The sequence below is a fragment of the Anneissia japonica genome, unplaced genomic scaffold (assembly GCF_011630105.1).
Source record: "Anneissia japonica isolate Jap-2015-1 unplaced genomic scaffold, ASM1163010v1 scaffold287835_len3118868_cov185, whole genome shotgun sequence".
NCBI lineage: Eukaryota > Metazoa > Echinodermata > Crinoidea > Comatulida > Comatulidae > Anneissia > Anneissia japonica.
In genome coordinates, this window is record NW_022737223.1 from 1,611,915 (window position 1) to 1,625,269 (window position 13,355).

Here is a 13,355-nt window from a genome sequence, read left to right on the forward strand (position 1 = left end):
TTGTATTAAGATATAAAAGTATAATCTCCCTTTGCCTGCAGTCTGAACGGATCGTCATTAAAAACGACCGTCGGGCGCAGTCGTGAGTGCCCGGCTTTAATCGTCACTTCATCTGCATAATCAATAATCATAGTTACCAACCTGAGAGATTTCAAATGCGTGAGTGACTACACCAGTTGGCTAGGGTGGGGTCTAGGGGCGGAGGGGGCGTAGGCCCCCGGCGCTTCGACGATCTGAGAATATTTAAACTGTTTTAAAACAATTTCAGGGAGCGTTTGTTGACAATACCGAGTAGGCTTACATAAGCAAAATATTTTTTACGAAAGCCACGTACAATTTGAGTTTCAATGTATGTTTAATTTGAGCACCTGAACTATTAAACAAACATTTCATTACTGCTAAATTTTTAGTAGTACGCGTCAGTGAAATAAGTATTCACGTAAATACTGTACTCTCTATGACTTACTGCATGACAGTTTTCATATTTTAAATAAAACGAATTTCCACTGAATTCGTAATAATTCGTTATAACACAAACTTTTGCTAATGCGCGACAAATTTAGGATCACGCATGTGTTTCTGCAAAATTCGTGTTTCATCCAAAATCACTTTAAAATGCGGGACCAACCCGCACCATGTGCGAGACTGTTGGTAACTATGTTGTCAATAAAACAACCCAAAGTCAAATAAAGGGCCGCTAATGAATCTTTTAAAAAAATTCTAGGACATTCCCGGGTCATTAGGCCTACTTAAGTTTCTCAATCGTATTTATTTTATGTTTGTCATGTCAAAGAACAACCCAACATGAGTGTAAATCTGTCCTATTTGAGCCTACCGAACTTAAAAAAAAAGATTTTAGCTGTTTTTCCTGGTCTCGGTTGTTGCACTAAATATATTGGTAAAAAAATATTTAGAAATTATTACAAGTGGAAGGATGTTAAAAAAAAAAAGAAGAAAGATAGTCAGCCATTGTGGACTGACCCATCCTAAGTGCAATTGTTTTTATTTTGTATATTCATTTTCTTTTAAAGATGTATTAGAAGCAGAAAAAAAAAGAAAAGTAACAAAAAGAGAAAGAAATAAAAGTGGGTTAAACTCCTACGAAAGAGAAAAAATATATTGGTTTTCAATTTAATTGACATGTCCAAAACAATAGTGCGTCTGGTAAGCCTGTCTCTTATACACATCTAGATGTGTATAAGAGACAGCACCACGATACGCCACTCAGCACCCGGCACTGCTTCACGCGTCTTGCTTCTCTCTGTTTTAGGTGTATACTTTCAGCAAAGTATTTTTGTATAGGCCTACTGTATTTTTATGTCTTACTCATAGAAGTAGTTTCGTATATTTTGGCAGCCTTAAAGCTTCTTCACAGGGAACTTGCATCAATAGAGAACATTGTATTATGAGGAAGCACTTTAAAGCGTATTAGTGGAAAGACTAAATTTCAAGCATCCTGTATGGTTTGCAGCTAATTTAGTACATTATTATTGAAGGTGTATTGACTGGAGGGACCCCGCTGGCGCCACCACTGGTCTTAGTTTGACGACCCCGTCGTGGCGTTAACCAATGTGGGCCAATGCTTGACCCCCCCCCCCCCTCTAATAATCAACACTCTTCTAACCGATCCTTGACATTATGGTTCAGTAAAAGACACCTAAAACTAGCAAATTAAAACAGTGTAATTACTATTAGAATACCACGTTTTTAACTCACGAATGTTTTAAGTGGACTGATATGACAACACTTATTTACACAATATCAATTTTCCGACCCCAATATAATAATAATAATAATAATAATAATGTCATTTTGTTAGGCGCACGTATCCATCCCTAGTAGGGGTGCTACACAGCAGTGGTCCCAAGTCTCCCGGGAGTCTCCCGGAAACCAGGACGGCCTCCACACTCTCGCAAACATCTCCCGGAAAATAACCCATCTCCTGCAGATTCATGAAATGTGCATGTTTTTACTACTTTAATATCAGTTTTCACCATGCATGGAAAAATAAAATTAAATACGGTATGAAAGCCCATTTAACCATACAAATCTCTCCGAAGGATTTCTTCCAACTTGGGATAATAATTACTATACTGTAATTTAATCCAAATTCTTCTTGAATTCTAGCAGGGGTGGTGCTAGCAGGGGGTCCATGGGGGACAAGGATCCCTGTCGGGGACCTCTGGACCCCACTTGGAAATTTTCAGCAAGGTCATCGGGGAAAAATCAAATCTACCCGGTGTAGGGGTACCAAAACTTTCTCGCCCCGGACCCTGTGACTCTGTTATGCCACTGCTTAGGACAGGAATATATCCTCTTGTAAATTATTGCAATTACATTATTCTTGTCATTAATGTCATCGTTAAGTTGTGTTTAACTCACTTATTCTATTTATAGACAGCTCCAAGGATTCTAAGATCAGATGATTATTACAACATTAAATAAATAATCCATCAATTAGGATGAATATAAGGATATTAAAGAATAATCATTATGACCAATTTGATATCATTGCTGTTGGCATAGCAACTGAACAGTAGTCCGAAGCATCTTGGGCTTTATCTGATTGGGGGAAAATGTTGTTCTAAAATTCTTGTTGTATCCTGGTTACCTGTCTTGACAATAGATATAAATTACTAACCAAGATAATTATTCATCAAAACGACAGTATGAACATCATATGAAATAGACAATTATTTGCTTAATTTATCTCTTTATTACTCGCATTATGTTCCTATCATTTAATGCATACTTTAGACACAACTTGAAGACGACGTTTAGAATGAGACTTTTTTCTTTTTGTATTTAGTTCAAAAATAAACAACATACAGAAAACAAAGCATAACATAACATAATTATATATAATTAAATGCTAACAACTTAACTGCATTAGAATATTATGTTAAAAAACCTGTCTAAAAAAATTGTCTAAATTGTTTTGAGCATTGGGGGATCCTGGGGTGACGAAAGGAGCGCTCGTTTCCTCCACACACCCCTGCAACAGTTAAAAAAAAAGTGTGGAAATCGTATAGATGAGATTTAAAAGGTTAGACTGCAAAGCCTCCGGCAGTGGCTTGACACCCATAGTGTCCTCAATCTAGCACCCTAATCCCAAAAGCATTTCTTATACATCACAGCATAAAGTCTCTCTGACGTCGACTGTGAATTTATCATATTATATCCAGTGGTGGAAGGGGCCCAGTCGGCCCAGGTCCCCCTAAATCTGTCAATAAAAAAAAATGTAGATTCAAATTTTAAGTCTGAGAGTGCCATTTCCGGCCACTTAAAGGACCAATAATCATAAATTTTCTTACCTCAGGGCCTCAGGGGGGCTTAAGCCTCCCCCATTGATCTGGTCAAGCACCCCCATCGGCCAAAGCTCATCGGGCAGTCGGACCAAAAAAAAAAAAAAAAAACCAGCCATTTCCGGCCATCTAGAAGTCCCAATTTTTGTTAAAAATCTCGTTTTGGGAGGAGGGGATACCCCTCCCATACCCACCCCCGGCCTTGGTCCTCAGATAATGCTGCGCGCCGTAGTTACACCCATAAATACTTGGGCCCCCCCCCCCCCATAAATTATATCCTAGAGCCTGTACCAGTACCAGAACAGCCAGCTTCAGATTCCTAGAAATGGCGCTTTTTAAAGTGAAAAAAAAAAAAAATGCCCTTTTATCAATCAGAAAAGAAAAACATTTGGACAGCAATAAATTTATCAGCAAGTGATTAACAAAAATAAATCCAAACATTTATCAACACTAAAAAAAGAAAAAAACATATTTCAGTGTGTCCATATTGAGTATGTCCTTGATCAGATAATTTTTTTCATTTTTGCACTATCACCATGAATACTTGCCAGAGGTTGATGAAAGCATGCAAAGCCCACAAACACTGGTATTAATTTTTGTATCAATGGGATTACATGGTACTACAAATATTTTTATTATTCTTTGCGACACGCTCCATGCAATGAAACTGTTTGTCATTGTTGTCAAGATTAAACTACAAAATGACACAAAATTATGAGTTGGTTGTAGATACGTTGTGTCATTGTGTTCTTATTGTTGCAGGTGTCCAGTAAAGTAGGCACTGCTTAAGTCTCCTTGTACTTGTAACAAATCTTATACAAGCAAACTGAGTACCTTAACCTTATAATCTCCAGCATCACTCTCCTGTGTTCATGTCATGGTTTAAGATGCACAAAGTGTCATAGATAAACTTTTATCTTTTAATTCAGATTTTAGGTTAAACATTTTAACCATTATTGCATAATTTATATATTAATAATAATAATACATATTCATATTGCATACTTTATATATTATTAATAATAATAAATATTTATATTAATTTTATTCAAGCACATGCAGTACATTAACTTCCAAATCTGCAGTGTCATCGATGTTCACATCATGGTTTAAGAGATGCACAGAGTGTTAAGATAAACTTTTATCTTTCAATTCAGATTGTAGGTTAAATATTATTATTAAACATATTATTAAAGGCGTACTACAGTATCTGTGTTGAGTTTATAAAAGTCAAAAATAAATATTTATATTGCATACTTATATATAAATAATAATAATAATAAATAATGATAATAGTATTCATATTGCATACTTTATATATAAATAATAATCATAATTATAATATTCATATCGCATACATAAATAATAATATTATACAGTATCACATACTTTATATATATAAAATAATAATAATAATAATAAATATTCATATTGTATATTTATATATAAAATAATAATAAATCTCATTTAAGCAAACTTAGTACCTTAACCTCACAATTTGCAGTGTCACTCTCTTGTGTTCATGTCATGTTTAAGATGCACAAAGTGTCATAGATAAACTTTTATCTTTTAATTCAGATTTAGGTTAAACACTTTAATAATTAAAGTTTATAAAGTAAAAAATAAATATTTATTTTGCATAATTTATATTTTATTTTGTTATTCCGTTTTTTATGTACAGCACATTGAGAGCTTGCTTACTTGCGCTATATAAGAATGAACTATTATTATTATTATTATTTTATAAATAATAATACGTATTCATATTGCATACTTTATATATTATTAATAACAATAAATATTTATATTCATTTTATTCAAGTACACTTAGTACCTTAACCTCCCAATCTGCTGTGTCATCCTTTTATGTTCACGTCATGGTTTAATATACACAAAGTGCCAAGATAAACTTTTAACTTTCAATTCAAATTGTAGGTTAAACATATCCATTATAAAGGTATACTTTATGTGTTGAGATTATAAAGTAAAAGATAAATATTTATAATGCCTACTTTATATATTTGTTCATTCAGTCGTTTCTGACCCTATGGTGTAGAACATTTATTTGTATTTTAGGCTTTTGGTCCCTTTTACATAACAAAGTAACATTTAGAGAACAGAAGAAAGTAATTCACTTCTTCTTATATAAGCTAAATACAGATATTTCAATAAACTATATAAAACATTGCAATCATTTGATGACATTAAACGATGGAACTTAAAAAGTAAAAGAAAATTCATCTTCTATGCATCTATATGAAATCAGAATCATTACCTGTTGTGAAAACCAGACAAAACCAAAACCAATAGACAGATTTGGCGATGTTTGTTTAGAGGCGGTAACGTGATAATAATTACAGTGAAATAGCATAGGACATGATAATGTTATGGTTGCGAAAACAACCACCCACTGTTAACATGAGAAAGAAATGGCTAGGAAAGGCAATACGATTGTTCAAAATAGTGTTTATTTACTTATCCTAGCATTCTCCTAGGATAGTATGCCTTAAAATTTAAGTAATCCTTCATAAACCCTAGCTACGCAGCGTAGTACGTGGGTCGAAGACCATCATGCATACCGAACCATGCTGTACATGTGCAGGGGCCTAAACCTAACTTTTGTCAAAAAATCTCAATGTTTGTGGCCAGTATCCTTCACAGCTTTAGCAAACCATTAAGGTAAAATTCTCAAGTTTAATTTCCACTCAATTTGGTACAGTTTACTGGGAATTTTGATGATATTTACAGCAATAACAAAAGACAGCCGCAATAGCAATCTCCATGTAAAACACTGCTGTGCCAGTCGATTGTTTATATCCCAACACCCAAGTTAGGTCATGTGTCGCCCATTGCCAAATCCCTTTATTGAAGAATATAAAATTTACTTAACATAATATAACTAAAATAATTCATTTCGTCTGACTTTTCTAAATTGAAAAAGATAACACTCATAAATAATATGATCATGGTCTGTTTGAATTGAGCGTAACAAATAGCGAAACGCATGAATCTCCCCATTTCTGCTGTTACAGCTATATCTGGGGCATTTTTCTGATGATTTTCCTTTGCAATACCTTGTGCTATTATTTTGTGTGTGCTGTTCACCCTTTGTGGTTTTTTGTTTTTATGTATTTATTTTTGTATTTATATTTATATTTATATTCATTACGTGTATAAGCATCAGGGAAAAGAATTTTACTTGTGAATTTTTTCTATAAGCGACTATAAAAGTATCTTGTATCTTTGCTTATACCTAATCTATTCTGAATTTTATCAATATCCATATAATTTGACATGCCCCATACTTCACCTCTAAACATCAATATTGGAGGAATTTTTACATCAAACATATGATTCCATATATTAATAATATTATAACAAATATTCATATTGCATACTTTATATATTAATAATAATAATAATAAATATTCATATTGTTTACTTAATATATTAATAATAAATATTTATATTGTATACTTTATATACTACTAATAATAATAATAATAAATCTTATTCAAGTTAACTGAGTACTTTAACCTCGCAATTTGCAGTGTCATTCTCTATATCAACGTCATGTTTTAAGATGCACAAAGTGTCATAGATAAACTTTTATCTTATTCAACTTGTAGGTTAAACATATTAAACTTAAGAGGTATTTGTGTTGAATTTTTAATCATAAGTTTAAAAAGTTTCCTCATTTATGGACTGCTCTACCTGATAATCTTAAAAATGAGTTAATTTCTGACTCCCCGACATTTTTTTGTTGTTTTCTGTTATTTTGTTGGTTTTTTTTTTTGGACTGATTTTTATTTATTTTTTCCTGTTTTTCTTGTATGTTTATTGTAAATAAGATAAAATTAAGAATAGGCCTAATTTGTAATTTTCTATTATAATTTATATATAATTGTTTAATTATTTTAATGGGTAGCTGGTTCATCTGAGTTATCATTTCAGGTTTTGTTTTTCTCACATGTTGTATTTTATTGTCACTGTATTTGTAAATGTTGGTCAAATAAATAAATGAAAATGAAAAAAAAAATGAAGAAAACAAAATAACTATTCATATTTTAATAATAATATGTTCATATTAAATACTTAAATAAATGTCCATGTTGCATACTTATGTGCATATTTTATAATGTATATTAATAATAATAAATATTTAAACGGCATACTTTATTATACTAATATTAATAGTAATATAAATATAACCAAAATTTTTGGTTTGAACATCAATTGAAAATAGTTTGTAAATAACATTATGTTCCTTACCAATTAACAGTATGCACTGGGCTGGTGTGTTAGTTCAGAAGAGTGCCTTCCATTACTCCCAGATTCCTTGGTTCAAATCTTGACAGAATCTTCAACAAAACTGACAACTTCAATTTGTTTATTGAACATCGTTCATTCCTGTAATTGGCGAGTATACATGCTGTTTGATATAAAAAAAATTATTGTCTATTTTTTAATTAGAAATAAAAGTTTTAATTGCATTTTTTAGGATTTTTATAGATTTTGTCACTAACCAATTAGTTGATTAGAATCGGAATACATTAAAACCATCAATGTCTTTACCTGTCAGGCAAAGGTACTTGAGGTTAAGATGTGTATTTCCATGGCAACAGTTCTCGTTAAAGAGGATGATACCACACATATAGGATCTGTAATTATACATTCTCATCTATGCTTACTTTATGACGGCAACTGCCAAGTGCGTGCTTGCTAATCGTGTAAACACATCTAAGCTCCTACAAAGGTTGAATGACCACTCTCAATTTGATCATAACAAAAAGAAAAGGCATATTCTACTATGAATTTATAATTATTATAACATGAGAAAAATTTACATTTGTGATATGTCGTAAAAAATGCATTTTCGAAATGTCTCTGGATTAAACCAAGTCTGGGCTACAAGAAGCCTGAGTGGCAGTGATGGATCTAGAATTTAAGAATGGGGTGGGGGGGGGGTGGTTTGGTAGTGTAAGAAGGTTGTTTGAACAGAGGGTCTTGTCTGCAGAAAATATTTGTTTCTTACAGCCCACGAAATACATGTTCCTGCACTCTAAGGTTTGTTAATGATGTAAAAAATTTGATGACAATTATTATAGTAATTAAATTGGCAGCAGCATTGATTGAGTAATAGGGCCTAAATCTGAGAATGGCTGGGCCAAATGAGTGGACATGTCCCCCTTAAATCAATTTGTATATTATTTGGTAAAATGGTGTACCGCCATAGACGCTATTACAAGGTATACAGTGGCGGATCCACAGAGGGACTTTCATAGACATCTAGACCACCTCAGCCCCACCATGGTTGGGGCGGAGGTAAGAAAATTTATGAATATGGCACCTCTAGATGTAAATGACACTCTCAGATCGAATTTTTTTTTTATAATTTTGAAAAATTTAAGAGGGGGAGGGGGAAAGGGGGTGGATTGGCTTGCCCCCCCCCACCCTTTGAAATCATTACCTCCAGTACTTGGTCAGAGGGAAGTGTGTATTTTTTGGGAAGTGTGGGAGTGGTTGTATTCACCATCTTGATTCACCCATGGGGTTGGGAAATGTTGGCCACTCATCACAGGCACAAGTTTTAGGGCTAAAGATCACAACGGAACGCTTAAAAAAGGAACCTATAAAAGGAAGAAACAGAATACGTCATTAGTCTTAAATTGCTGTTCCTGTATTTGTTCTTTGAAAATAATATAGCTACTTGATAGTGTGTTAATAACAAATGTGGCAAAGACAAGCCAAACCAGTCACTCGTCGCAAAAATCGATTTTGAGTTATTAATACAGTGTTAGAGCGTAAAATAATAGCTATAAAATGAAAAAAAAATCATTCAAATCGGACATTTCCTTATGAAGTTACAAGCGTTTAACCATACAGCTGTTTAAAGAACAATATATGAGAAATTAGCCGTCAAAGTTTATGATTTCAGGCATTTCTCATGCAGAAACTATCTTTAAATCCTTAAAAAGTATTGTTTTAACATTGAAAATGTTGAAAATAACAGCATAGAATGATGTATAGATATATAAAGGTTAGTTTGGTGCAATAAAATAGATTTTTTAAAATTTGACATTCCAGCATGTTTTGGCCATTTTCTCTGAAACACGATTTGCGACGAGTGACTGATTTGGCTTGTCTTTGCCACAAATGTTTTTCTTCACTGGCAGCCTGCCAGACTAAAACCTCATAGTTTATTGAATCATAATTTCTAAATGGAACCTGGGGGCAGTATGCTCAAAATCCCATTGCTGTCTTTGTTTGCTGATTGATGGAATCACACATTAAACAATCAGGTTATTGTTATAACTGTGTTTAAAATGCTTAATTGGGTTAAAAAAACATAACACATATAAAGACGGTTACAGTGTTACCTTTTAAACTCTTCTTTAATATGCTTAAAATCAAATTATTAGGTTAAGAAAACAGAAGAGGTTTTTTGTACCATTATCACTTATAAACACTTGAGCATACGTTGGCAGTTGCCCAACAGGTATTCTACAAGTAGATGCAAGTTCCAGTTGTGTTTTGGATAATTCAATTTGATAAGTGTAAACTAATGGTTTTTTTTATTGACATAATTAAATGCTGTAGACCATAAATTTGAACACTTTTATGAGAAAGTAGGCCCACCAACTTGTGCAAAGGCAACCATCGCACTTACCCTCCTGGATGACAAATGGCTTATTATTAAAGGTACCATAATTTTCAGTAGAATTTAAAGTTTTGTTGTGATGTTTATAGCAGTATTAGAATATGTTCTTTGGTAGATTTCTACAAATAAATAAATAAAACATAACTTTTTCATTACGATGTGGGCCTACTTGCCAATTCATATGAAATATGAATATTAATATTAACAATTTAACATTTATATATTTATTCCTTAGTTACATAACGCCATTCTTTGCAGATACAAAGCACTTCTTTCCTTGGTCATTGGGCCGACTTGCTTAAATGTAATTAGCCCTGGAATAGGCAACTTCACCAGATACCATTTAGACTCCTGGCAGGGGTGGATATTTCAAACACGGGGCACAACATTTTCAGAATAGATAAGTGAGTAGCGCTTACTTCAAATAACATCGATAATGCAGGTGTAGATTGTACTGGATCGCACCTGCCTGGTGGAGAGAAGCAATGCAGATGAAGTACCTTGCTCAAGGACACAAGTGAGATGCACAGCAAGGGATTGAAACCCCTTCCCCCAACCTCGAAGTTGGGAAACCAAATGGTTTCAGCTGCGCTGAACCGTAATAATAATAATAATACACCAACAACAAAAATCACAGCAACAACTACGAAAACAACATGAAACAACCAGGGGTGGTGCCGACGGGGAGAACAACCACAATTTGTCGGGGAGAAAAAAAATGGATATGTATTTTCCACATATTTGTAGACTCCAAAATCGACTTAAGCCTTTGAAACCCCTAAATTGTCATATTTTCGAGATATTTTGAGCGACAACCGACCACACATTTGTTTTTTTTTTCTCCCCCGTCGGGCAAATTATGGTGCCACCAGTGGAAACAACTATGTTTCAAAAAGTGTATAATAAACTAATGGAAATATATGGTTGGCCTTCAGTTCAATCCTGTTGGGTTAAAATTTTTCTCAACGCTATGTAAACGATAACAACAAAGAGTGTAGATTGCAAGAGGTCCGATTACCCTGATTTTGTATGCACCCAATGGAACGTAAAAAAAAGTAGTGCCACGAGATATGGGCACCATATTGGAATTTGAATAGAATTTGCTCGAAACTCGTCTTTTAAGGACATGTCCTTTGTGGCAGTACTTTTTGAAATAAGATTACGTTCCAGCGAAACTACGAGACGGCTTCGGACCTCTTACAGTTCTACACTCTTTGATAACAACAATAATAATTTTTTGGCTATTGATCGCATATTGATATAGCAATCTGGCCCAGATATAGAGGAATTCAGGTGTAGGTGAGATCTAAACCATCTGAATTAAACTACACAAAGATACTATTATACTTTGTTGAGTAAATATCAGCTGATTTTAAAATAGTAGATCAGCCATGTGATTAATAATTTACTCAACCAATTCAGTAATGGCAAAAGTGGAAATCTTATACCGACAGCAAAAATGTCCTTCCTCTAAGCTATATCAGGTTCTATATCAGGTTTTCGATTAAAAACTGTAACTATATGGCAAAAGGAACCTAATTCTCAGGTATGTGTTATTTTTAAAAAGATTGCAAAGACAATATAATTTATTTAATCAACAGTAAAGGATATGGTTTACAATCATAAGCATTGCCAAACCTAGTAAAACCAATAAAATCACTTAAGGCCTACTTTAACCAAAAAAAAACAATCAATACTCTAAGCTCAGGCATTTTCCCAGTTCATGATCAGTGACCCCTCCCACTCATACTCTATTCACAGTTTAGTTTAAGTTCATATAACTCTTATGCCTTAATAACTGCTATTAGAACTTGGAGCCGGTTTCCTGTTAATAAACGTACTTGCAACTTTATTGTCTCTTGGTTTTTCTTCTTTGGTGGCTAGATATAACAGAACACAAAATTACCATAATTATTAAAATACAACATGAGCTTGTATACATGTCATAATTATTCATATACTTAAATATACAATTTAATAACATGAGAAACATAATACATATAATAAATCTTACATGAATTTGACTGCACTATGATTCGAATATCAACATGGAATACTGCACAACTCCTGTACTCTACTCAGCTTTAATGGCCTGTGACAATAATTCAATATAAAATTAAATCATGAAAACTGAAGTATTTATTACATAATCATAAATCTAGTGAGTTCACTCTCACCAATTATACTCAATAGCAGAAAGCATATAAATATTAAGAAAAAGCAGAAATAAATTAAAGCTAAAATACATGGCATAGATTATCTTAATCACAAACAGTATAGTACCGTTTAATTAAACTTGTATACAGTAAAGGTACTATTAACTCATTTAAGCATTCTGAATTATAACATTTCAAATGTCATTAACAACATTCATATGAACAATTTAATGATTACTTGGTCTACATAGCCTATATTAAATACTATACAGTAAAACAATGATGCAAGATTCAGAAAAGTATATTGACATGAAATTGTATATATTTCTCACAAAAATACTGAATCTATAATTATAAAATGTTTCGACAATAAAATCAATAACAAAACATACCAGTTAACAACGGCACCGGAACACGATGCACTACGCACAATGCCACAAACCCAATAATTTAGCGACAAATATTGCCAGCGTTCCACACGGTACTTGCTAAATTCACTATTTGCTTAATTCAAAATATTCGCAAATAAGACTAAATTCTCTGCGTCAGGTAACATTCTCTGCGATTCAGATTTCTCTGCGTGTCAGATTCGGACTGCCAAATAAAGGGGTGCAACGTTAAAAAGAGCACTGTCATGCCATTGTGAAAATCTTATCAGATACTAAGGCTAGACTTTCTTTATTCCTTGTTTCGCGTACTTATCATCGGAGGAGGGCGGAATAAAAAGAAAATTTTGTTTTCTTATTTAGTAAATAGTTTTGCCAAAAACATCAAAATGGAGGGGACAATAAAAATTAAATTTTATAGGTGAATGTACAATAGGATAGTTAAATGCTTCAAATTTATATAATTAGGAAGAAATATACATATCTTATCTTTGGAGATTTCAAGGCGTAATAAAAATAAAGAAGAACTTTTTTTCCTGAAATTTCCCTTTTTTCGTATCGGTAGGTGTGATAATTGGCCAAAAATACAATTTATTTATATTTTAAATCATCATTATTGGTGGGCGGTGGGCTTGCTAAACAAAGTATAAAAAGAGTCTAACCTTAGTTTCAGTAATGTTAAAGCACCTATCAAAGGACAATGAAATGTTTGTAAACAAGGGTGAAACAAATAATACTAGTAGCACCTTGTCCAGACTAATGTTAAAAAACAAGCTTTTGCTAGCTCAAGCTAAAAACCTGTCTCTTATACACATCTGAAAGAATATATATAACCATACTTATATGA

The 13,355-nt window shown here is 33.0% G+C and overlaps 1 long non-coding RNA gene across 1 annotated transcript; it reads right to left on the bottom strand.

Annotated features, from left to right (window-relative positions):
• Positions 1 to 2,700: 2,700 nt before the first annotated feature.
• LOC117117246 lies at positions 2,701 to 12,804 on the bottom strand. The gene is made up of 7 exons (XR_004446874.1): positions 12,515 to 12,804; positions 11,981 to 12,058; positions 11,808 to 11,846; positions 8,776 to 8,935; positions 7,881 to 8,075; positions 7,578 to 7,737; positions 2,701 to 3,223 (listed from the first exon to the last, which is right to left on the bottom strand). It is a non-coding gene; the product is annotated as an uncharacterized LOC117117246 (long non-coding RNA).
• Positions 12,805 to 13,355: the final 551 nt, after the last annotated feature.